The sequence below is a fragment of the Hirundo rustica genome, chromosome 2 (assembly GCF_015227805.2).
Source record: "Hirundo rustica isolate bHirRus1 chromosome 2, bHirRus1.pri.v3, whole genome shotgun sequence".
NCBI lineage: Eukaryota > Metazoa > Chordata > Aves > Passeriformes > Hirundinidae > Hirundo > Hirundo rustica.
The window spans coordinates 612,684-637,499 of NC_053451.1; the positions used below are offsets into that span (position 1 = coordinate 612,684).

The 24,816-nt window shown below is 47.8% G+C and overlaps 1 long non-coding RNA gene across 1 annotated transcript; it reads left to right on the forward strand.

Moving 5' to 3' along the window:
- Positions 1-119: 119 nt before the first annotated feature.
- LOC120748961 (uncharacterized) lies at positions 120-24,814 on the forward strand. Its single transcript, XR_005699474.2, has 4 exons — positions 120-436; positions 19,622-19,828; positions 22,208-22,320; positions 24,732-24,814. It is a non-coding gene; the product is annotated as an uncharacterized LOC120748961 (long non-coding RNA).
- Positions 24,815-24,816: the final 2 nt, after the last annotated feature.

A 24,816-nucleotide genomic window follows, 5' to 3' on the forward strand; every position in this document is an offset into this window, starting at 1 on the left:
CAGGATTCCAGCCGGAGCCGCTCTTGGCGTTTCTCAGGCTGCTTTGGGCGGCTGGAGCCCGTGGTGGTGCATTTCCCTTTAACTCCCCGCCAGGTGCGGTGTAACCTGAGAAGGGGGGCTCGGGCCGCCTCAGGGGCGCCTGGGCCCGGCTCAGCTCCTGAGTTTAAGAGGGGCGCTGCCCGCTGCCGGGAGCTCCCACCCAGCCTTGAGGAATGCCCCTCCGGCCTGCAGGGCGCAGCGTTCCCCTTGTGCCGCTTCCAAAGGCAGAGCCGGCCCGAAGCGGCCGGGAGGAGCCATTTCTTGTGGCTGCAGCTCATTTCCTGTGTCCCCGATGGGGCCTGGGAGCTCTCCTGGGCTGGGATCAGCGATGCCGACCCACCGCGTGTCCCGGGCCAGCGCCTCTCAGGAGGAGCGAGGACTTCCAAGGTCATCCAAAGTGAGTGCTTCACCCCCCTCGGGGGCGTTTCCACGGGAGTTTATCTTGCCCTAACCTCTGCTCATATACCATAACAAATCTGGGAGCGAAGTTACGGTTCTAATTTAGGCTAAGTGCTGTTAAATGTTGTCTCTCTGTTCGATTGTTGTGGTTAAGCTATCAATTAAGGTGTAAGTTAAGTTGAAGTATTGCTGAGCTGCGGTGTTGTTAAGCTCTAGGCCGATTCTCTTTCATCCTTGTTTACACACACAGGTGGTGTCAATTCATTTCTGCTTTGGTTGCCTGGGTTTTTTTGTTTGGTTTTGTTGTTGCTTGCTTTCATCATTGTGCCTTGGTTCTCGTGTGTAAGAAGAGGGAATCTTGCCAAGGAACCTCTTGTGCTTTATAGTTTAATCTTAAATCTGGCTTTTCCTCAAACCCTGCTTTTTTGAGCCATCTCAACACACTCGTTTGGGGGGCGGTCAGTGCCCCACTCTGCGTTCCTCAGTTGTGTTTGGAGGTATCAGAGCCCCGCTCTGCGTTGCTCGGTTGTGTGTTTTGTGGGGGTCAGAGCCCCCCGCTCTGCGTTGCTCAGTTGTGTGTTTTGTGGGGGTCAGAGCCCCCCGCTCTGCGTTGCTCAGTTGTGTGTTTTGTGGGGGTCAGAGCCCCCCGCTCTGCGTTGCTCGGTTGTGTGTTTTGTGGGGGTCAGAGCCCCGCTCTGCGTTGCTCGGTTGTGCAGTTTTGGGGGGTGATCAGAGCCCCACTCTGCGTTGCTCGGGCCTGTTGGTGGGTTAAATTAACGACTGTGCCAAATCCCTGCCAGCATCATTTCCCTGTGTCCCATCTAATTTTTCTCCCTCCACACTTAGTTCAAAAGAGTGACTTAAATCTCAGTGAGAGGGTATTTCACCTTATTAACTTTGTTCACCTCGGCCCTGGCATTGTAGAGGCTTTTCCACTCATCCACAGATGCGGGACAGGATTTTGAGAAAGAAAAATGTTCCACTGCTTAAGAACTGTTATAAATACTTATTATAAAGTTGGCTTTTTGCGAATACTGAGATGAATGCTGTATGTATAATGTTAAAATATCTTGGCTTTTAGTTCTGCTATTAACAAAAAGACACAATAACAGTAGTAGCTGATACAAGTGAACTGTCTATTTAATCCAAATAGTAGCCAGTAAACTTGTAATAAAACCCCCTGTTATTAATATGCCAACTATCAGCATCTGCCATCTTTTTTATCTTTTATCTGCCATCTGGTTTATCTTTAAAAAAAAAGATAAACCAAAGCCCAAACTAAAAAATAATAAAGAAAACAGACCAAAACCACAACCAAGAAACTCACCTATCCTAAAAAACAGACCCAAGGAAGAGCCATACAAAATAATTCCTAGAATATATAGTTCATTAAAAAATATAAATATGCATAAAAATCTAAAACTATGCAACAGGCTAATATAATAAAAAAGCATTTAAGAAGTATCTCCAAAAATAACAGTATGCTTTTAGCTAAATGCTAAGCACCTGGGTGCATTTAACCCTTTGCTTTATTTCTGTTGCCTGTTGGTTTTTTATTAAACTTTTAGAAATGTACCAAAAAAAGTAAACCTCATTTTTCACAGAACTGCTACAAGTTTGCTCACAGGCAGGAATGCTTCAATTTAAACATGTGTAATACATGTTTTGATAGCCCATATCATCATTTACACAGCACTTTGCCAGATCAAACACGCAGACAGCTGCAGGTTTTGGGTTTAAATCTCTGCATTCTGAGGATGGCTCTGTGACTATTTTGTCTCTCGTTTGCATGATGTATTTTATATAGCCACACAAAATACGTGATGAAAACAATAGATGGGCTTTTGGGTATGTGCATGAGCAGGTTGAAATTTATGTGTCAGCATGCACCTTAAGCTGAAAGGGTACTTAGGCTATTTCCAGATCTGTGTATTATGGGCTTGCACATAGATCAAATATAATCTGTGTGCATTTTATATGTAAATGTGGCACTTTGAGCTGGATCTGAGGAGGAAAGGTGCAGGAGGGAGGGGAGGTGGAGCTGCAGGGAGGCAGGAATTCTTTGGCATGGCTATGTCTGGGAGCATCCTGTTCCTGTGGCTGCCACCTGAGGGTGCAGGAGCCCCCGGGCTGGGTGCGCAGGTTGGCACGTGGCAGGGAGGAAGGAGAAGGATTTTATTCCCTGGAGAAAGAAGAGGGGGTTCGATTTGCAGTCTCACTTGTGGCGTCTCGTTACTGATCACTGAGTCTTCCCCAGGCCACAGCTCAGCCCGGAGGAGTTTGCCCCGGCTCCAACGAGCACGAACAGCAAGTGGCTGCTGCTCCTTCCCTGGGGGCCGCAATCATAGCGGTCCTGCTGGGACTGGGATGGAACATCCCCCTCCTGCTCCTGGGGGTGCCCATTCCATTGGCCTCAGGGGTGGCACCGAGCTCCTCGATCTCATGTCTGAGCTGTCCCTCACCTCATGCACCCCCTGTAACTGCAGGAAGGGTTCTCCAGGAGCACGATTCCCGTGTTACACGGCATCAGGATGAGGAGAGGTCCTTTCAGAGGCAGCCAGGAGGGAACAGGCTGTGTTATCCCAGAAGCTCCGTGTGACTGGGGTATTGCTGTGTGGCTGTTGTAGCCTAAACCCGACACAAACTGCGTTTCTGCCAGCACCCTGTGGATGTTTCTGGGGTGCCTCTCCTCGGCAGAGTTCACACTCATCTCCAACTGCTCTGGTGCGCCTGCAAACTAATTCCTTTCGTGGTTTGCCTTCTGCCTCTGACACCTTTAGTGATGCTGAAGTCTTTGGGTATTAGCATTGTGTTGTGAGGTGACAAGAGTCACATTCCCCTTCCCTCCATTCCTGCCTGTTTTGGTTTTGTTTTCGGCTTCTTTTGTCCTGGCTAATTCACATTCTGCCCACTGCACGGTGTTGCTGCATGAATGCTCTCTGCAGCCAGCTGATGAGAGACCATGATTGGACCCACCAGAGGCACTTTTCTGCTGGAAACAGGACAGGAGAATACATTCCAGGCGAGCTCCCTCTTTTTATTCCCCTGTGCTGTGTCAGAAAATTAAGGCTGGCATCATCAACTGCTGAAGTGTCCCTTTGGAAAAAGCCCTGTCATAATCAACTCAGATGCCTCTGAGCATCTTTCCCCTCTCCAGCCTTGGCACTGATATCGTGTGACCCGAAGCAGGGGCAGGAGGAGATCATCAGCTCTGAGACCGTGAAGCTGTAACTGAGAAACCCAAGGCCAGCATTCCTAGATGCCTTTTTTTTGTGGTTCTTTAGTAGCCTGAAGTGCAATTGAACTATTCCAGCTGATGCAGGGCAGCCTCTGTAGCTGTGCAGTGTCTTCTGGGGATGAATGGAGTGGAGCCCAAGCTGAGAAGATAATCAGCACAGTCGTTTTTATTGCTTTGGGTTACTTCGGTCTTCCTTCACAGCACTAATTCCCGACTCTCTCCTGCTCGTGTAATTTATACAAATCTGATAGATAAATTGTTCCTCGCTCTTGGTTTCATGTTTGACCAAGGAGGAAGGAAGAATGGAGAGATATCGCACAAAATATTGGGAAAAAACCCCGAAGCAGCAGAGAAAGCTTCATTATTTTGTGCCTGTAAGTGGGTCGGAGTACAAGCCTCCCTGATTATCCTCATTAACAGCGTTAAAACCGTGCACAGAACTCAGGGCAGGATAATGCTGAGCAGCTCTGTGTGCCACCCCTGCCCACGGGGTGTGTCCCTGGGGCTGTGTCAGTGACGCAGGGCAATGTTCCCTCTCCCAAACTGAGGGAATTGGCCCATTTGAGGTAAGATTTCAGTGCTACAAGCCGAAACAACTGGCAAGCCAGACACAATGATGTGAAATCATTTGGATTCCTGTAGTCCAGGGACCCAAAAAATCCAACCTCTGTCCATGGAGGAATGTCATTCAAAATAGTGAGCTGCTGTTGTCCCCTGTGGCAGGGAAAGGAATTCCCAGGATATGACACCAAAGTTTAACTGTGGAGCAGTCAAAAACCCAAATAAATCCATCCTCACCAGAAGCAATGAGGGGCTTCCCTCTGGGCATTTGGGATTAAATTGCTGACACTGGACTCAAACTATTTCTTTTCTCAGATTAGATATGGCATTGAGAGCAGGCAGAGGCCAAAATTGTTTACGTGTTCTTCTGATATTTTACACTCTGTCCTCACCTGGTGTTCACGGCAGTGGATTTCAGCCCCAGTGGGGCTGGGTCTATTCGGAGTTGCTGATTTACTGAATAATAGGTGCACACTCACCCTGCTGCTGTTTATGATGGCATTAGCTCCTGCACAGCAATTTTTTTCAGCTTTACTAATTTTATGATAACCTTGCTGGGCCGTCTCCATGTGTAAATATCTTAGGGGAGATTCCTGATTAAAAATATCGACAGGAGGAGATGGAAGTGATGGCTTTGTTAAGGTATTCTGGCTAGCAGGTCCCCTCTGAAAATCACCTGGGATTTCTTGGAGGAAAAAGCTGGGAAGGCTGTGACAGGTCATGCTCCCACATCTGTTTCCACCTGGCTTGTAAAAAGAGTCATTTTTAATGATGAATGAAGGCTCCCCCTGAATTCGGGGATGTGGGATCCACAATCACAGCCAGAGTCACAGTGTGGCTGAAGCTGGGGGATGCCTGGGATCCTCTGGTTCCTCCCAAACCAGGATGCTCGGGGTCACTGCCAGCCTGGTTTTCAGTGTCCCCCAGGACTGGGGCAGCCTGTGCCCGTGTTTGATGGCTCTGCCAGTGAGGACATCTTTCTCATGCTCAGAAAACAGACCCAGGTGGGAAGCCATCTTAAACCAGATTAAAAATGGGACAGAGGGTTTGTGCTGTGAAATCTTCTAAATATATTAAGAAATTCCTCTGTGCAACAGCAAAATGAGGTAAAAAGTATTTTCTTCCTTTATTTATCAGGAAAAGCGTGAGCTCCACAAGGAGTGACCTACATATGCACTTGCTTGTTTGTTGAGCTCAAAAACCTTTGCTCACATCCCATAAATCAGAATAATTTAGGTTTGAAAAGGCTTCTGAGATCATGGAGTCCTCTGTGAGTTTCTTAAGTATCCACATTAATTCATATTGAATCTCATTAATCTTGAATTGACGGGGGGGGTGGGGGGGAAGCCTACACGAAATTATGGACAGCATTTCTATTAAAAAACCCAAAGCTGAAATTAAGGCTCTTCCTGCCTTTAACAGAACAAGTGCCCAGTGTAAAATCTGACTTTTAGCAGCCTGCTGAGTGCGGGGGAGTACCAGGAGCAGCAATTCCTGGTGCCAAAGGCATTCCAAGACAAATCCAGAGACTTGGAACTTGCACACAGGAGTCTGATGTTTTTTGGAAGTGGCAGCAGGGAAACAATTCCGGGAACAGCTCAGAGCCTCAGGGCTGAGCTGGGGCAATGGGGATGATGTGATTCTGAGTGAAGCCCCCTCCTGTCACAGCCCAGGGACATTGCCATGTGTGAGACACCTTCCCCAGGGCAACTCCAAAGCAGGTCAGATGGGGCTTGGAGGGTTGGGACATCTGCTAAAAAAAGCCCAGGTGTGAGAAACATCCTTCTGCCCTGGAGGAGGAGCTGTCAGAGTATTGTGCATGGCTTTAAAATGTCTTCTTAACACTTCAGTTCCGGGGAAAAACCCCTAGATGCAGGGAAGCCGCAGCAAGTCTGTTGTAGGTTGTGGAGACAGCAATCTCAGTGGAGCTGTGCTCGTGTGGATGAGATCCCTACAAAAACATAAAAAGGAAAACCAGGCTGGCTGGCAGGGAATTGGGTATAAAACCAAAGAGTTAACACACATAACAAAGAAATTCACTGTGTGCAATAGTGTGGTGTGCACAGAGTAAGGGAAAAACATTTGCGTTGTTCAGTATTTCCTAGTTTTAATAATTATAGTTAAAAAGTTTTCCAAGTGGGGCTGTGATACATAGAGCTCATTGTGGTTTGGTGATTCTCCATCTGAAATGAAGGTAAAGAGAAAAATGACTGCTCAGATTCCTGCCTTTGCATATCCCTTTGCACGTCTATCATTTATTATCCTGTACCTGTGTATATTTTAGCCTTCATTTTTCAAAAAGATGTCCATGAATTAAACAGGAATACGGCAATCACTGAAGATTTATTTTGTCACTAATGATGGTCTAGTAGAGATACAGGTAAAATTCTAAAGGCAATTTCTTAGGGCTTGAATAAATTTGCTTTTTAGCTTCTTCTTTCTGGAAAAGTTTAGAAGCAGGCTGGCCATTTCCAGTAGAAATATATTTATATTTCCCCAAGGTTATAACACAACAAACAAATCTTACAGGTATTTCTTTGAATTGTTTGTGCCTGTTCCAGAGCATGAATTTTTTCAGGCCAGTTCCCATCTGGCTGCTTGGAGGGTGTGGTTTTCCTCCCAGAGGGCATCACTGCCTGATGTGCCTGCTCTGGTACCCCAGTGTGCTCCCTTCCCCAGGGCTGGGGATGCACTGAGCACAGAACTGTGCCCAGAGTTGGTGCTCTCAAGTTTTGGAGTTCTGTTTGTGACCCCGAGGCAGTTGCTGTTTGTGCTGTGGGCTTAGGAGGAGTCCAGCATCGTTTGCTGCCTGCCTTTGTGGCACTGGGGAGATAACCACGCCTGGAGTTTTAGTTCCTTTTGTGCCATGGCCATCGTGCTCACACGCAGCACCCCGAGATGCTTTTGTAGCAGCTCCTCCTTTGCTCCGTGGGCAAACTCCCTTTTTCCCCCCTCTTGGCCCATCTTTGTCCTGGGGAAGATTTGGGGTGTCCTCACTGCTCTCTCAGTGCCTGGAGGGGCTCCAGGGGAGCTGGGAACACAAGGAATGGCTTCCCATGGAAGGAATTCCTGGCTGGGAGGGTGGTGAGCCCTGGCACAGGGAGCCCAGAGAAACTGTGGCTGTCCCTGGATCCCTGGAAGTGTCCAAGGCTGGGCTGGACAGGGTTTGGAGCACCCTGGGACAGTGGAAGGTGTCTCTGCCATAGCAGGGGTGGCACTGGGTGATCTTCAGCGTCCCTCCCAACCCATTCCATAATCTTAAGGCAAGTCTGGTGTGCTGTCTCAGAGAGGATTCCTTTTCTTTCCCAGTGAAATCAGCACAGGGCTCTTGGTGTTTTTGCCTGAATAACCTGTCAGCCATAACAACTTGTGATTTTTGCATCTGAGTCAGGCTATTTTAATCCTAAGCATTGTAAGAAAGCAAAGCTTTCTGCTGACACAAAAACAACACGAGTTTTGCTTGTGGCAGAAGGACTCTGCCTCTGGATGTTGCAGCAGCACAGAACTATGTGCACAGAGAAGGAAAAGGGCATTGTAACCCCCCCCCGAACTCTGTGGGTCTAGCAGCACTTTGCCGTTGTGTGAAATACCTGTGGAACAAACCCAAATGCGTCCCTTTCATTGCAAATGTCAAAAGAAATATCCTCTTGCACAAAAGCGCTCTGCAGCCATGTGCCATAGAGGCGAGCTTTAATTCATGCTTTGTCAGCCTGGTGAAATTGCCATGGCAGGGGCTCGAAATACTCCAGCAGGGAATTTATTTTAGCGTACTGGGATGTCAGTGGCATTGCAAGATGTGAAGACAACGACAAAGCTTTGCCATTTGCCACATAACCTCAGGAAAATGTGCTCTGCTATTATCCTGCACTTGCTTAATTGGCAGACCTTGGCTGTTTGTAATGGGGTTATTTGTAACAATGAATTGTGCTCAGAGACCTTCTAACAATGCTTCCAGAGTGGAGCTGAATCTACACCGAGGCTTAGTGAAACTATTAATAACCCTGAGAAACCACAGAATGAGCCAGGTTGGAAAAGACCTTTGGGATCATCAAGTCCAAGCTATGTTTATCTAAAGCACCCACTGCAGGATGTTGTGCTGACACCCCAGACAGTGATGGTCCTCAGGTCTGATGGGCAGGAGCCCCCTCTGCAGAGAGGTACTGACAGAAAGTGCCATTTCATTATTTCTGTTCTCTATTATCTCTTTAACCTCAGCCACACTCAGAGCCCCTGCTGCGAGGTGCCACGCAGGGAGGGGTTTCTCCAAATCCACCCTTAAAATCAACTTGAGAAATGATTAAAGGCTTTCAGGGATAAGGTGATGAACAGCATTTCTCTGAAAAAGAAGGGTTAATTGTTGGTGGCATCACTGTTATAACTTCAAGATTTCTTCTGTTAGAAAGAAATCAGACATTCTTACAGTGAGTGAAAGGCTTAAATGCTGTGCTGAGAATTAAAGGGGGTAAGAAGGGTCATTTAATTTTATTATGAGGATTCAAATGCGCTCAGTGACTGGAGTACACAAAATTCTCGTTATGTGTCCTTCAGTTTTCAGCTCCTGTGAATCCTGGAACAGAGTGGTTCTCCCCTGGCAAGCAGAAAAATCAGTGAAATACTCCATTTCTGCTGAATCGTGTTATCATAACGACTTGGGGTGTTGTATTCATTCCTGTTATCTCCATCTGAAGTGTCTGGGGAAGGGAAGAGCTGCTGACAGGGGGAAAGGCTGGGAGGGATGGTGTTACAGATGGGCACCACCAGAATTCTCTTCAGTCAATGACATTCCTTGAAGCTGAACTTTTCAGCAGATTTGCATTCATTAAAACGCATTTTATCTTGGTGCCATAATTACTTGTTGTCATTTCAGCGATGTCTTTTTGATGTATTAAGATGGCAGGTGTCAGGGGCTTTCCCCGACATTCAGGTGGTTTCAGGGTCCTTTGCTCCCCTGCACAGCTCTGAGCCAAGCTGAAGGAAGAGACGGAGTTCTCAGGTTTAGATTTTTCAGTGTTGCACACTTCGTTTGTTGTTTCTTATCTTACAATTTTCTCGGAGTCCGACAAGATGTTTGCAGCTGCATGGATTCCTCACGTCTCCCCCCGAGCTGGGCTGTCCTTATCTTTTATACTAATTACTACGTATTTCTTGTTTACTATTTCTTACCAATGTCTATCACTATTACTAAAAAGGTCATCTTTACTTTGACCCAATCTTCACTAACTACTTTGTGCCACGTCAATGCAGCAATGGAGTGAGAGAAGGAGAAGAAAGAGACAATGCCCCAGATTCTCCATCTTGTCCCCATTCACTTCAATGCTAAGAACCTAAAACTACTATTTTCTCACCCTGTGGTAAGCTAAACTACTATTTTTTCACATTCTTGTGGCCTGTAAACCTTCTCTCAGTGTAGGAAGTTTTTTCCCATCGACTGAGATCAAAGCCAGTGTCTCTCTGAGCTCTGGGCTGGGGTCCCAGACCCCCCTGCCCAGGTCCCTGACCCTCCAGGGCAACCAAAGGAATGCCCTGGACTCCAACAGGCAGGTTGGCCCTGTGCCATGCCAGGCTTGGGACTTTGAAATCCAAACTTGGTTTTTGTCTTTGCTGACTCCCCGTGGGTGCTGGGATCCAGGCTGGGCATCCTCCCCATGGACAATTCTGGGATGTGCACGTGGCTTGTGCTGACTCTTTGTGACGCAGTCTCCCTCCCAAAGGAAGCAGGTATGGCTAACACACCTGGATGGGGTGGATAGATTGATATATAACCTTTAAATAGTCATCTGGGAGAACCCCAATCCTTCTGCTCAATGCCCAGGCAGGATCTGAGTGCTCCTGCCTGGCACCAGGCTGGGGGAAGCAGCAGGAACCAGGCAGCCCCTGTGGCAGAGCTCCCTGCCGAGGCCCCGGCAAGCATTAATTTGTTCAGACACGTTGCAGAGGGCAGCAGATTCCCCGAGCAGGGATAACACATCCTGTCACTGCATAACGCAGCTCTCGACCTGTTTGTGTCTCCCTGTGCCTCTCCTGGCCCCAAAGCCTTTGGCATGGCTGGGGTGCCCAGCTGGCCCTCTCTGTTCCCTGGCTCTGTGTGCTCAGGGAACAGGGAATGCTGGCTTTGCTCTTCCCAGCCTCTTTTCTTCACCTGCTAGGAGAACACTGAAGAGTAGCGTTTAGCACGTGCTCTTCAGAAAACTTCCAAAACAGAGTCAGTGGCTGCTTGGGATTGTCTTCTCATAGGGAAGTGTTTGTTGGAGAGCTCGATTTTCATCAGTTCTCTTCAGAGTTAAGCATTCCCTGGATAATTTATCTAAAGGCTGCTCTCATGAACCTTTCATGGCAAAGATACAGCTTCCTTTTTTCCCCCTGAAAGACTTGTCGTGGTTAAGGCTCTGTATGGTTATTTATCCAACTTTTATTCAGCTGCCTCATTTCTGCAGCACCTGATCATCCCTTAGCCGTGTGGTGGCAAAACTTTGCCTCCTTGTCTTTGGTATCCTCGGAGGTTTTTTTTCCCGAGACCTGCAGGGGATGGAAGGAAAAGGAGAAAGGGCTTTTTACAGAGTATGGAACTTCTTTGGGGGTATTTCTCTAAGGAGCCTAAGGTGACAGAGGAAGGGAAGGAGGTGCTGGGGGTTTCCTGAGAGGGGAAAGAAGAAGCAAAAAAGGCCTTTTTGTGTGTTTGTGTAATTCCTGATACATAAGGAGAGGGTCCTGAGATCCTCTGGCCAGAATTTTGCATCAGGTGGGGCTGAGCTTGTACTTTGGAAAGGAGGAAGAGGAGGTCCCTGCTCAAGATGGAACCCAGCACTCCTGGGAAGATGTGGCCAAGGCTGTCACAGTGAATTTATTGCGTTTTCTGCTGGAAGAGGTCAGGGGGATGTCACGTGTGCTTGCAGAAAAACCCTGTTTGACATTTCCATTCCATTCAGGAAAGTCATTGCCGCACAGTCCTTCCCCATGTGTCACCATGTTCTCAGTGAAGTGAACAAGATTAGAACATATTGTTGGGGGAAAAAGAAATGAATCATTTCCCATTTAAAAAAAAAAATGGCTTTTAAACCTTCAGCTTCCCTTTAGATGAGCTAAATACCAATAAAGGGCAAAAACCAGCTTTGTGCCTGGAGGCCCTCTCCCCTTCCTCACGGGTGTAACCAGGTTTCATCTCTTTTGTCTGGATTGCCTTCAGTGCAGCAGCTTTTAGAGTTCGGTTAATGCCAGGTTCTGGCCTATATTTTCTTTTCTCAATCGTGACTGTTCTGGTTTGTGCAGCCCTGTGGGTGGGCCTGGCCCTTTGTGGGGGGATGAAAAGGCCACCTCTCCTCTGCAGAGCTCAACATTTCAGCGTGGAGCTCCCATTCTGTGTTCTCAGAGCCCTTTAATGGAGCACAGAGCAAAGACCTGGGCTCTCCTCCCTGAAATGTTTCAGTGATGTCCCTGAACAGCTTCAGAAAAAAACACCTCGTTCAAGCTGCACTTGCAAGTATTTCAGCATTTAAAGTGAAACCTGGCCTTGGTGAGGAACAGTGCCTGCTCTGTTTGTCTGAGCCTTGGGATCATCTCTGCCTCCATGAGAGGCGATTTGAGAGCTGCTCAGCCACCTGGGAAGGCGTGAGAGGTGCAAGAGAATCCATGGGAGGAGAATGGGGGGGAACTGAAACCTGCTCCCATCATCAGTGGGATTGCACCAAGCACAGCTCTTGCTTTGTTGTTTTTCCACGCTCCTGCAAATTAATTATCTCCTGAATGCTTGGGAAGTGAGCAATTAATTGGGTGCTCTCTCATGAAGTGCTGTTTGTAAACCACGGGCTGTGTTCTAAAGGACATTGATCTAAATTTGCTCTTAGATGCTCCAGAAGCATCCTCACACCATGCATTTTTATTTGATGACCTGGAGGAGAACAGCAACCCCCTGGAATGTTCTTGTGTGCCTGTGGGCAGCAGTGGAGGGGGACCAGAGGGCAGCACCTCTGTCCCTTGGGGTGAGACCCCACCTGCAGAGCTGCCCCAGCCCTGGGCCAGCAGCACAAGGACCTGGAGCTGCTGCAGAGAGCTCAGAGGAGGGCACGGAACTGCTCCAGGGCTGGAGCCCCTCTGCTCTGGAGCCAGGCTGGGAGAGCTGGGGGTGCTCACCTGGAGAGAAGGCTCCAGAGAGAGCTCAGAGCCCTTCCAGGGACTAAAGGGGCTCCAGGAGAGCTGGAGAGGGACTGGGGACAAGGGATGGAGGGACAGGACACAGGGAATGGACTCGGACTGACAGAGTAGATTTAGATTTGATATTGGGAAGGAACTGTTCCCTATGAGAGTGGGCAGGCCCTGGCACAGGGTGCCCAGAGAAGCTGCAGCTGCCCCTGGATCCCTGGAAGTGTCCAGGGCCAGGCTGGATGATGGGGTTTGGAAAGCCTGAGACAGAGGAAGGTTTGGAATGAGAGAATCCTCGTGTCCCTCCCAACCCAAGCCAGCTGTGACCCCACAATCCCATGGCTTGGATCCTGTGGCTGTGGTTTGGATTCCCCATTCCTGATGCCCCTGCACTGATACTGGGAGCTGAGAACCCCAGACTCTTTATTCCCTGATGGAAGAATTCCAGCTTTGGTCCTCCCAGGAGCTCCCAGGGCTGCTTCAAGCTCCCCTCAGCTAACAGCTTGTTATGCTTAAGAAGCAGAGAGCCCTGGAAATTATTATGGCCCATATGTTACTAAAATGGTTTTAATGGGGATTAGGGGCTTATGTAACGTGTGAGCCTAACCCACATTGGTCTTAATTTATGGTGTTTTCTCCCTCCCTTTAGAAAAAAAGGCTTGTTTCCTAATGATAAATTAAATTAGTGCTCAAGCTTACATTTTACTGCTCCTAGGCACAATCAGAACTCACTGGAGTAAGCATTTAAAGCCCCTTACAAAATTATTTGTTGGGCTTGCCATTATTCTTTTGGCTTTTTAAATTTTTTTGAGCAATGTTCTTGTTTCTCCCTGATGAGAAATAGTCTGCTTAGGTTTGATGTGGAATGATAGGATCCACAAATTAAAACAATGAGTTTGCTACAATCTGTAGTCTCCTTGGAGAAATGAAAAAAACAACCAACCAAAAAACACTTGAGGAAAGTTCAACAATGGTAGGAATTTTCCAAGCTCCTGGAATAAGAAAAGACCAGAAGAGAGCTTCAGACATACAAAGAAAATAAGATGAAGGTCTAGAGCAAAAAATCCTAAAATGAAATAATTAGGTAGTGTAGTTGGGGGGGTGGGGTGGGGGGGAAGGAGAGGGTTAAATTGATGAGTTTTACATTTATCACAAAAAAAATCTTTAAAAGTTTCAAATCCCGAGGTGTGGCTTTTATTCCTTGTGTTCCCAGCAGGCACTGCCATCCCTCCAGTGCGGCATGGGGAGGATGAGAGCTGTGTTTTTCGGAGCAGACATATGTTTGCTTGTGATGTGTCAGGGTTTTGTTGCCAGCTCCGTGTACTCTGGGGCAGTTCTAAAGTGCTGAGCTGTTTTAGAAACAGTTCCAAATGAAATCAGAAATGTGCAGAGATTCAGATTCTCTCCCGGCCAACTAAAAAAAAAAAATACAAAAAGTCATCTGTCTTTTGTTATCTGGTGTTACAGTTATTGCTGATTTGAAAAGAATCTCATAAACTCACAAGGCATTTCTCCCCTGCACAGGGGCTGGGGGTTGTGTGCCCAATATCCATTTATTTGTGCACAGAATTGGTTTTATCCTTCTTCTGACTCATTTACTGACACAGAAACTGGAGGGGCTTGGGGGTTTTCTTGGAAATTCCTGAATTTCTCCTGTCCAGATGAATTTCTGTGTTTATTTTAAATGCCTTTCCATACATCCCTGTCTGTTGCTCTGGCCTCAAGGCCACTTTAGGGAACAGGGATGTGCTATGTGTTTGAATCCCTTTGGAATCTTCCCCTGCTCTGAGTCACTCAGTGCCTCACCCTGCTGTCACCACGACCCTCCTGGGAAGGTTCCAAAACTCTGGAGCTTCTTTGGAATATCTCATGCTGGATGCCAAGAAGTCATTCATTAATGATTTCCCAGACATTGATAAAACTCTGGAGCTCCTCTGGAATATCTCACGCTGGGTGCCAAGAATTCATTCATTAATAATTTCCCAAACACTGATAAAACTCTCATGTCTGGACAGATTTTCAAATTCCTTCCCACAAACTGTGAATCATTCCTGCTAGGGATGCATTTGGGGTGGGGTTTTTTTTCCCCTCAGGAGATCTTTTTTTGATGTCATTCCCAGCCTGGAAGAGGGTGATGTCCTAAAGTGGTCTTTAGGTTACCTGCAAACATTTTACCTTTTCAGTGACTCCTTTTAACGGCTTCTCCATCTTCTTTTCTCCCCCCCGATTGTAATTCCTCTTCTTAAGTTAAATGTTATTATCGTGGATTTGTGTTTTGACTTTTCAGCCTCCCAAAAGGTCAGATTTGAATACTTTATGGCCTCCTTTGCTGAGAAAAAGTTCAGTGGCTGCATCTTGAAACAGGTCACATAATCTGCTTGAAGCTAAAGCAAGAATTGCTTTTCCTTTGTGGGTTTGGGGGCCAGTTAATTGAAGAAGCAATCCTTGACAGTGTTGAAATGAATGCTGTGTGCAAGAGGCGCTGTCCTTATGGGTACTGGGTCTTTGTCAGCACAAAGCCAAGGCCAAAATTCACCTCCATCCCTCGCCCAGGTGCTCTCCCAGCCATCTGCACATTTCTGTCAGATATTCACAGCTCTCCATGCTGTGGACCCAGAGGTGTGACAGCGTCTCTGGTGATTTTGTTCTCCCTTTGGTGCTTTCTGTGCACAGCAATGAAAATACTGCTTGGAACGGGCTAGAGCTTTATGGCAAAAACATTTTTTAATCTGGAAATGAGTTAACATTCTAGGTGGAAGAAATAGCCTGTGTGTAGATATTTCCCTTGGAGATAGCACAGCTCTGGACGTAATTATCCACAATTGAACCAAATGACTTCAAGTTATGCCATACTTGCCCTCAGCCAGCAGGTGTGCTTGTCAGAGCTGCTGCTGAGACAGTGAGTTCTACCTGCTCCTAACCCCATAAACAGCAAAAAAAGGTGCAAGAGGAGACATTAAAATCCTGCACAGCATTTTGTTTGCAATGACTAAAGCAGAAGTGTCTTCCTGAAGTGGTTCAGTATTGACCTGAAACCCAGGATTAATTTCTTGCTGCATCCCTCCAACAGTGGACGTGCTGTTATTGTACATGCAGATGTGGAGAGAATTGGACTCAAACACGAGCCAGGGACTCTTCTTGCCATCCCCTCAGCACTGGTGAGACCATGCTTTAAAAAGTAAAATAGAACCAACAGGATCCACCCAAAGGAAACATTCCAGTAAAACACCCAAACCAAGGTAGCTTTAGAATGAAGGCTGGCTTTACAGCTCTCTTTAGACACATAGAGAAGATGAGATGTGAACATTATGCTCTTCAAAAGGGGAAGATATCAAAGATTTATTTGGCTCTTTTCTGAAATCAGATTCTTTGAGAAGCCACAGCTGTACCCGAGCTGGCAGGAGCACCCCGGGCTGTACCTTCTCTTTGAATTCAGCACAGCTGGCACTCGAGCCTTTCATTTTCCATGGATGCTCCAAAGTGCCTCAGAAAGCCCCTGGAGCGAGTTTGTGCAGCCACACAAACACTTCTCCCATGCAGGAGAAGGGGCCGAGAGTCTCCCCTGTTCCTGCAGAGAATCCGGGGCGTGAAACGCTTCCAGCCGCCCAGGAGATGAGGGCTCACAACCTGTGTGGAAATCCAGCTTGCTGGCACTAAAGCTGCTCTCCTGCTGTCATTCATCCCTGCTCCCAGGCCCTTTAGAATGGATCAAATATTCCAGCTAAACATTCTGTTCATGGAAGGGGAAGGAGCTTTCATCTTAGCACATGTTTTACAAATATTTGCAGCTGACAAATTTTAGTACGCTGCTTTGTTTGAGCACAGACTTGTACTTTTCCCATTCCCCGTTTCCCTCGGTGCCTTCCCAGGCTTGGTGACCCCTCCTGACAGATGTAATTCCTCCTCCCAGGAGTGCAGGCAGCTCTGGCTGCCCTGTGCACCCCTTCAGGATGCCCCCAGTAGTGTGTAAGTCTCGCCGCTCCAGACTGCACTCGGGGGACATGGGATGGGCAGGAGCAGGGTGTCTCCAGGAGGCACAGAGGGCATTCCAGGGGCTGGCCCCACCGTGGTTTTACCACGGCACACTCCAGGAGCTCAAACACGTGGCTGAATGTGTGCTGGCTGGGCTTCAGAGCACGAATGGAGGGGATAGTTTCCTCCTCCAGCTGCCCTTTTAAAAGTGATCCCTTCGGCTGTTTCAGGGAAATGATGCTGTGAGGAGCTTTCCCAGCACAAAAGGGAAAGTGAGAAGCGTGTTAAATGCTGCTTCACAGAAAATAATTATTCCAATGCATTGTCTAAGTGCCCTGTAAAAGGTGCAATTAGTAAAAATGTATTGGCTCGACTCTTCTCGAGCACAATGCCCAATTCCTTAAGCGTAGCAGGCAGCAAAGCCTGTGCCGTGAAGCAGATTTCCACCTCCTAACTAATAACCTGACGATTTCTACCAGGTACAGCTCTTTGCTTGTAGTTTGTGAGGCCAATGATGCTGGCATTTGGTGCCGCACAGCACCTTTTCCCCACGCTGGCACCTCTGCCAGGAGCAAGTGTGGTTTTAGTCCTGACCTGAGCGGTCCGGGATGGGGTTCAGTCCCTTGTGCAGTGGAGGCTGCGGGCAGAGGTGCATTGGACGTTCCCGATGGATGTGAGCAGGGAGGACCCTGCAGCCTGGCACACGAGCACCGCCTGCATCCCGCTCCAGGCCGGGCTTGGGCGGCGTTTCCTGCGGAGAACATTGCCGGGGAAGCGGCACCGGGAGCCTCCGTGTCCCGCTGTTCCAGCGGTGATAAACTGGGCATACTCAGCCTGTGCAGATGGATCCACAGGCTCAGGCAGCTTTGTTCCAGGCTGCAGGCTCCAGATTTCAGGAACAGCCTCGGGGCCTGCCTCGGGAGCTCCTGTGTAGTAGCTTTGAGGTGACAAATGTAGTCATACATGTGCTGAGACAGAAATTAAAGGGAACGGGGAGAGGAGTGAGAAAAGAGCCCAGATCAGTGCTCAGGATGATGGATTACCTGGGAATGAGATCTCAGACACCAGAGGGAATGCAGGAGCAGCTTGGGAAGCCCTCCTGTTCCCGAGGGATGGATGCCACTCCTGGAGCCAGGCAGGACAGGGCAGAGCTGTGTCCCTTCCCCAGAGCTGTGTCCCTTCCCCAGAGCTGGCTGGGCATGGCAGGATCTCTGACCGTGGCACCACAGGCTGTGCTCTGAGCAGGGCTCCTGTCCTGGCAGCCCAAGCTGCCCATTCCCTGTCAGAAATGGATTGGCCTTCAGCTGTGTTATCCTGAATTTATGGGTGAGTAAGGAATGTGCGGGACTCGTTACCTGGATAAATGCTAAAGGTGTCAAAATAATGTATTTCATTTGTGAAAGCTCAGAATGAGCAAAAGCTGATTTACAGGCAGACAGCGTTCTGGTCCCTTTCCAATATTTTTGCACATAAATACAAAGGTCGACAAATGGAGCTTGTTTTTCCATGGAGACTACGATGGCTCTTGATTTAGTAAACCCCAAAAGTCAATGTATTAAAGCAAATAATTTCTTAATTTGTTGTAGCATTCTAATGACTCAGTGTTTATTTTGATTTAAAGCTGGCTTTTAAGCCACCTCAGTTCCTTTCTACTCAGGTAGAATAGATAATTCTCTCTGGTATGAAGCAGGCACTGCCACATGGTATGAAAGGATCTCTGTAACCTTAAAACTCTGCAGAAGATTCACTGCACTGATCCTGTACCCAGCAATAAGATTCACTTGTCTCCCAGAGGGTCTCAGTGATCCCTGGCAGGAGCTGCCTGGCCTAGGGAGGTCACGTTCCTTTTGGCCAGACCTCAGCATCATTTGGGGGCTCCAAGTTCCTTTTCAAGCGTTGTTTACCCCGAGGGAACGCCAATCAACCAAACTCCCCTGGATTTTGCCATCATTCTTATTTAGGTAAAGCAAGAAAATCTCTCATTTCTGGGTTTTATGGTTTTAGAGCCTTTACTTCAGTCTAGTTCAGTTTCTAAATTCAGTCTGTGCTTCAGTTTTGTCTCTCAGTCTCCTGATTGTAGGTGATTTTCAGTGGTTAGAGAATCTTCCCCTCATTTTCTGTTTGCTCTGTCCAGCATCCCTTAGCTGAGCAGGAGAACAGCATAACAAGGAAGCCAAAATTTGGCCTTACTTCAGTAAGTTCAGCCTTTGATCTGCTACAATCAGAGGTGGAAAACATGACAGGATATTCCTTTTTCTCTGTGGCTTCCAAACTGTGTGTTGTTCATGCTCCAAGAGCTGGCATTTAAAATATCTTCATGACACAGCCTGCAGGAGCGTCAAAATTCCCAAATCTTTGGGAATTCTGTAAGGCTTGTGTGCTAGGAGTCTCTCAGCCTCCTCACCTGCAGGAATTTGGGGGCTGCAGATTCTGAGAGTTTTCAGTCTAAAATTAGCAACATTTTCCCATTAACAATCGGGTATATTTGCTTTTCCTCACAGACGAGATTGCAGAGCTGCAGCACACCTGTGCACGTGTGAGAGCAAAAGAGAGCTGGTCAAGCGACAGCAACATTTTTATTTCCTGTGTTGGGTTTTTTCCTTGTGTCTCCTGGTGGCTTTCAAGGACACATCTTACACGCACAAAAAGTCTAAATGGACAACCAGAAAGTTGAAAATTTGCACAATGATTAGATGTCACTTCCAATAAGTGGGTGGCTGGGTCAGCAAATTCGGAGGCCAACGTGGGCCAAAATTGCTGCATAATCTGCATATGCATTTATATTGGTCTTTCTCCAAGTGATGTGCTGTCACTGAGAAGAATTGTGGCCTTTGCAATGGCCAGCCTCTTCCCTGGAAAAGATGATGTGTCAAATCTGAGCCTCAACGTTTAGAAAAAAGGAAAAACAGGTAGTTCTTTTGAAAATGTTGGGTCTTCAGCAAGCCTGGACGATGCACAAGGGTTGTGTAGGTAATAAATCTCCAAATCCCAAAATGCAGCCACTTCCACTTCTGAAAATACCCAGCTTCTCTCCTTCCGTGGCATTTCAGCCAGCACGTGGCTCCTCCTGGCCACGTCCTGGAGGCAGGGGGGCAGCTCTGACCCTCTCCCTCTTCCCAAGGAACTAGAGCAGCCCAGAAACCACGGGAGCATCGAGGGAATGTGGCCAGCAGAGAGCTGGAGAGGTCAGCTGTCAGCTCGGAGAAGTGAAGGTATTTTTATTGGGGAGGGGAGGCGGAGAATACATTTATTTTTTTTCCTTTTTCCTTGGATTAGATGGAAGGTGCAGCATCATTAATGAGGAGATCAAAAGATGAGGAGCTACTGGAGTCCAGTGGAGGCCACAGACGTACTGAGGGGTCTGGAGCATCTCTGAGGAGAGGCTGAAGGAGCTGGAAGATGCAAGCAGGCCTGTGTGTGTTAATGGTCCACACAAACCCCACCCTCGCGTTCCTGAGTGCATGCAGAGCCTGGCACAGACGGGTACGTTCCTGACAGCCCTGTGACTCCTCAGCTGCTGGGGAATGCAAACTTGCTCTCTGAATGTGCCCTGGAGCTGCAGCAGCTGTGGGCAGGAAGGGCTTCAGCACTCGGAGAAGCTGAAATCAAAGTGTTAAATAATTGCAACCTCTTGCAGTCACACACGCTGCAGACAAAGTTCTGTTAGCAGCACGAGGTTCTCTCCTTGCCTTGTTTGCATTCTGGAGAGTCTGGGTTGTTCCTTGAGGTGCAGCAGCGTGCTGGGCTTTGTGCTTCACCTCCTGCTTTCTCAGAGGTTGCTTGATGCTCTCAGCCTCTGTGCCCAGCTCAAATCCTAAACCTGAGGGTTCCTCTCAGCCTCTGTGCTCAGCTCAAATCCTAAACCTGAGTGTTCCTCTCAGCCTCTGTGCCCAGCTCAAATCCTAAACCTGAGTGTTCCTCTCAGCCTCTGTGCCCAGCTCAAATCCTAAACCTGAGTGTTCCTCTCAGCCTCTGTGCCCAGCTCAAATCCTAAACCTGAGTGTTCCTCTCAGCCTCTGTGCTCAGCTCAAATCCTAAACCTGAGTGTTCCTCTCAGCCTCTGTGCCCAGCTCAAATCCTAAACCTGAGTGTTCCTCTCAGCCTCTGTGCCCAGCTCAAATCCTAAACCTGAGTGTTCCTCTCAGCCTCTGTGCTCAGCTCAAATCCTAAACCTGAGGGTTCCTCTCAGTCTCTGTGCTCAGCTCAAATCCTAAACCTGAGTGTTGCCCCCATTTTTGGAGAGCTCTGACAGCTCTGGAAGGAAATGTGCTGTGCACATCCATGGTGTTGCCCAGACTGCAGGGGAGAGCCAGCACTGGAGCAAACAGCTGGGAAATGCAAAATGCTCAAACCCTCTTCGCCTGGGGAGGGTGAGTGAAGAGAAGGGAACGGGTGCTTGTTCATGCTTCCTTCAGCTTCCATTGCCCCCGGGGCCTTTTTTATCCAAACCCATCTGTACCACATCAAAATCATTTTCATTTGAAGCAAATAGAAATTTACGACTTTTCAGAATCGTGTATCGGTTTGGGCTCAGCCGCTTCGGTGTTTATGAAAAGGATCTCACAATCAGCTTTTTTCAGGGGCATAAAATCACTGCAGGGAGCGATGCCCCAGACATTCCCTTCCAATCACCCTGAACTGGAAGACTCGATTGCTCTGAGTCATTTCATTCTGCAATGACTGTTTTCATGGATGCTATTTAAATTATGCCAAAGGTTTTTAATTAAAGTCACCCTTGTCATGTAAATATTTATTTTGGATTGATATATTTTTAGCTATAATCCACTGTCTTGATTTTTGGAGGAGGCTCTTTAAAATTCATAAGAGTGTTTTAGTACAAGACCGTGTTGGTTGTGACATGAGGTGTCTGTCAGTCATTCACTCCCTGCCTGGCTGCTGAGGCTGCAGAGGTGAAATTCCCCCTCAGACTCTTGCAGAGGTTGTTCCTAGGCTTGTACCATTTCAGCAAAATAGAAATAAAAATAACATTTCATAAAGGTGGGCTTGCAAAATCCTACAACTTTTCCTGAGCTGGTGGAGTCATCCCCCTGCAGGAAGAGCTGAAGTGTTTTTCTGAAGAATTCTGGTTTTGGTGTTCAGCATTTTAAACAAGTGTTTTAATACAAGAACTTTCAAGAGCTGAAGTCCAAAAAGTGAGCAGAAATAGCTGCAGACATCTTTCTCCTTTTTTTCCTTTTTTTTTTCCTTTCCTGGCACAGCACTGAAGTGGAGAAGCTGCAGCGTGTCTGTCCTTTGAGTTACTCTGATTACAGAAAGCAGCTGATGCAGAGTTGAGCAGGAAGCCAGATTAGGTGGCCTCTGGAGGTCTCTTCCAGCCTGTGCTTCCTGAAATTGCATGATTTGAAAGTCATCTTCATGATAAGTTATAAACCTGAGGATTCCCACATACTGAAATTCAGTGTTTTTTCTTCTCCATTTATTGTGCTCCCGCAGTTCCTGCTGCATAAATCCCCCTTCTCTGGGCCTGTGCTGTGCCCTGGAGAAAGGACAAACCAGAAGCCTTTGGTTTATGTTTCCTGGGACGTTTAAGGACTGGGGACTGGTTTGGGCTGGAAGGGACCTCAAAGCCCATTCAGGTCCGTTTGGCACCCTCAGTGTGCAGTAGAAAATTGGGCTGTGGCTCTTAGACTGCTGCCAGCCTGGCAGGTGTGACCCTGGAGGGTTCCCAGTGCTCCCCAAGCCCCCTGAGTGAGTGCCTGCCCTGAACTCTGCCCTTGGACATCAGCTCTGATCCATCCTGAGCACAAAGGGAGCAGAAATCATTCCTGAGGTGGCACAAGTGATGTCACCTCAGCTGCTTCTCCCTCTTCTTCCTGTGACACCTCATTTTCCTGACTATAGGTGCAAAACCATGACATCCCAGTGATTTTTCCTGTGGGCTGGCTGGCCCCACTGAGGCTGGGGATTTACATTAAAAGCAAGCTGGCAATCTGTGCATGGCCTCTTAAAGAAAGGTAAGTAGAGCACCAAAGGCAGCAAACACCTCAGAGAGAACTTTGCTGCTTCGCACTTCCTTGCTCGGAATGCTGATGAGGGCTTTTTTTGGGAGGGGTGGGGGCTGTCAAAAAAAATATTCCTGTGTCTTTTGGCTGCAAAGCAGCAGTCAGAGAAGACTTCAGAACATGTTTCTGTTCGGTTCAAAGATTCTGTCTCCGTTTTTGCAGCCACATTTAATATTCTCTGCCTAGCTGAGGTGCGTTTAGACACACAGCATCATCAAACATGCTTCCCAAAAATGTACCTGGTCAGAAGGAGAGCAACAGAGCACGCCTGCAGGAAGGTGTGGCTGCACCCACACAAGGGAGGGGATGATTCTTGCAGGCTTCACTCCAGGGATTTTGCTTTAGCTCAGGAAATCTGGTCCTCCCTTTGCTTTGAGGCATGAGTCTGACTTTTCTTTACACTGCTCCCTTTTCCAGGTGACCTTTGAGACGAGCACAGAGAATGTGCTCTGAAAAATGGTGTTATCTCAAGAGGTGCTTTAGGAAACAGAAATCCTGCAGCAATCTTGGTTTTTGAATGTCTACCAGCAAGGCAGAGAGTCCCAGGATAAAACCAGTGGCACCCTTTGGTCTAATCAAAGGTTAATTGAGTCTGCACTGTCAGGCTGAAGGAAGCAGAGCAGGATTTTAGAGAGCAGCATCAAAAAGCCTCATTTAGTGATCTGCAGAGGCTGTCAGCTGCTTGACATGAGCTGAGCTCTTTAAAACAAGCTTCTCTTACTAATAATGCTTCTGGTTTCTCCAATTATCTGCTCATTGTTCTGTAAAAGACTGAGGGCTTTCGGTGTTCCAGCTAAGAAATCAGAATCTGCTGGTACAAAGCAATGTGATGTCAGAGAAGCTGACCCCAGCACAGTTTGTACCAGCTGCTGTCTCCCTCTAGGCCAGCCCAGGCCCCATCTGCCTCTCCATACACACCACACGAGTCTGATTCCCTTTCCCTGCATCTCACAGCATCTCCTGATGCTGGCATTCTGACCCAGTCAGCTGGGTTGGTCCTCTGCTGCTCCCTCTGTTCTCCCAGAAACAGTGGAGATAAAATCAGGTATTCCAAATAATCGAGGGCTTTGCTTTGCTACAAAGAGAGAGAGAGAAGCTTTTGGTTTGCATCAGGTCTCCGTTTTAGGGCTGTTTGCCTCAATTGCAGTGCAGCCTGTCCCTGCACTGAGGAGTAATGTGACCTTTTGAAAGTGAGGATCAAACATTTGGCTCTAGAGGTTGCGGTGTTGGCATAAAATCCACCCAGTTTCCCCATCCGGGTTTTATGGTTATTGTCCACTCCACAAAGCCAAGAATTGCTGCCCAACCCAACATTTCAGAGGTGCTGCACTTACAGAACCTTTGGCACATCTGTGAAACCAGAATCCCAGCACAGTGGGGTTGGAAGGGACCTCTGGAGAGCATCCAGGTCCCAAAGCAGAGGCACCTGGAGCAGGTGACACAGGAATTTGGGATTTTGGAATGCCCCCAGAAAGAGAGACTCCAGGTCTTCCCTGGGCAGCTGTTCCAGGGCTCTGCTCCCTCCATGGACAGCAGCTCTTCCTCGTGGTGAGGTGGAACTTGTGGTGTTTCTGTTCATGGCCATCACTGACAGCTCCTCATCCTGTTACTGGCAGAGCCTGGCACCATCCTCTGACAGCCCTTGGGGATGTTTTTGTGGGTTAATGGGATGTTTGTGTGGGTTGGTGGATCCCCTCTCAGCCTTCCCTTGCCCACACTCACCAGGCCCAAGGCTTTATGAAGCCCCCCATGATTATTTGCTTTTGGAGTAGGAGTCTGGGTTTTCCTTCTGGGATGGGTCAATGGCCGTGAGTCAAACTCACCCTGAAATGTAAATCCATCTGTGGGATTACTGGTTTCCCATTCCCAAAGTCTTTCTCGACTTCTGGTTTTTATCCAGTTTTGAGATTGATTTTAGCAAATGTACTTCACCCAAATTGGATGTAAGCTGTAATTTGCCACTACCACGTTTTACATCTGGAGCGACAGCAGTCCCTTCCTCATTTGTGTCACTTTGCCACCCAGCGCTGTTGTGTTCCAGCACCTCCTACACCAAATCAACAGGAGGCATGAAATTATTCATACACTTATGAGCCTGAGACTCTCTTCTCACCTTTGGGTAAAAGCTCCCTTTAGGCTAAATTGAGGGAGTTTATTTTTTGCATTTTCATTTTCACATGGACAAATCCTTGATTGGTGTTACTTGCTTCTGCAGAGTGTTTGATTCAGGCTGCTGTGGTTTTTCTGGTAACAAACTGAAGCACGGACCATCGGTGCATCCAAAAAGTGATTTCTGAATGTGTCCTAAACAAATGCTTCCTAATTATGTTTTTGTTCTTTGTGTCTTGACATGTCCAAAGCAGATTTGCCAGTGACCCTCTTTGGTTCCTCCTATGGCAACTGAGCAGATGTGACTCGCACAGCGGCCAGCCCCAGTAAAGGTGAGAT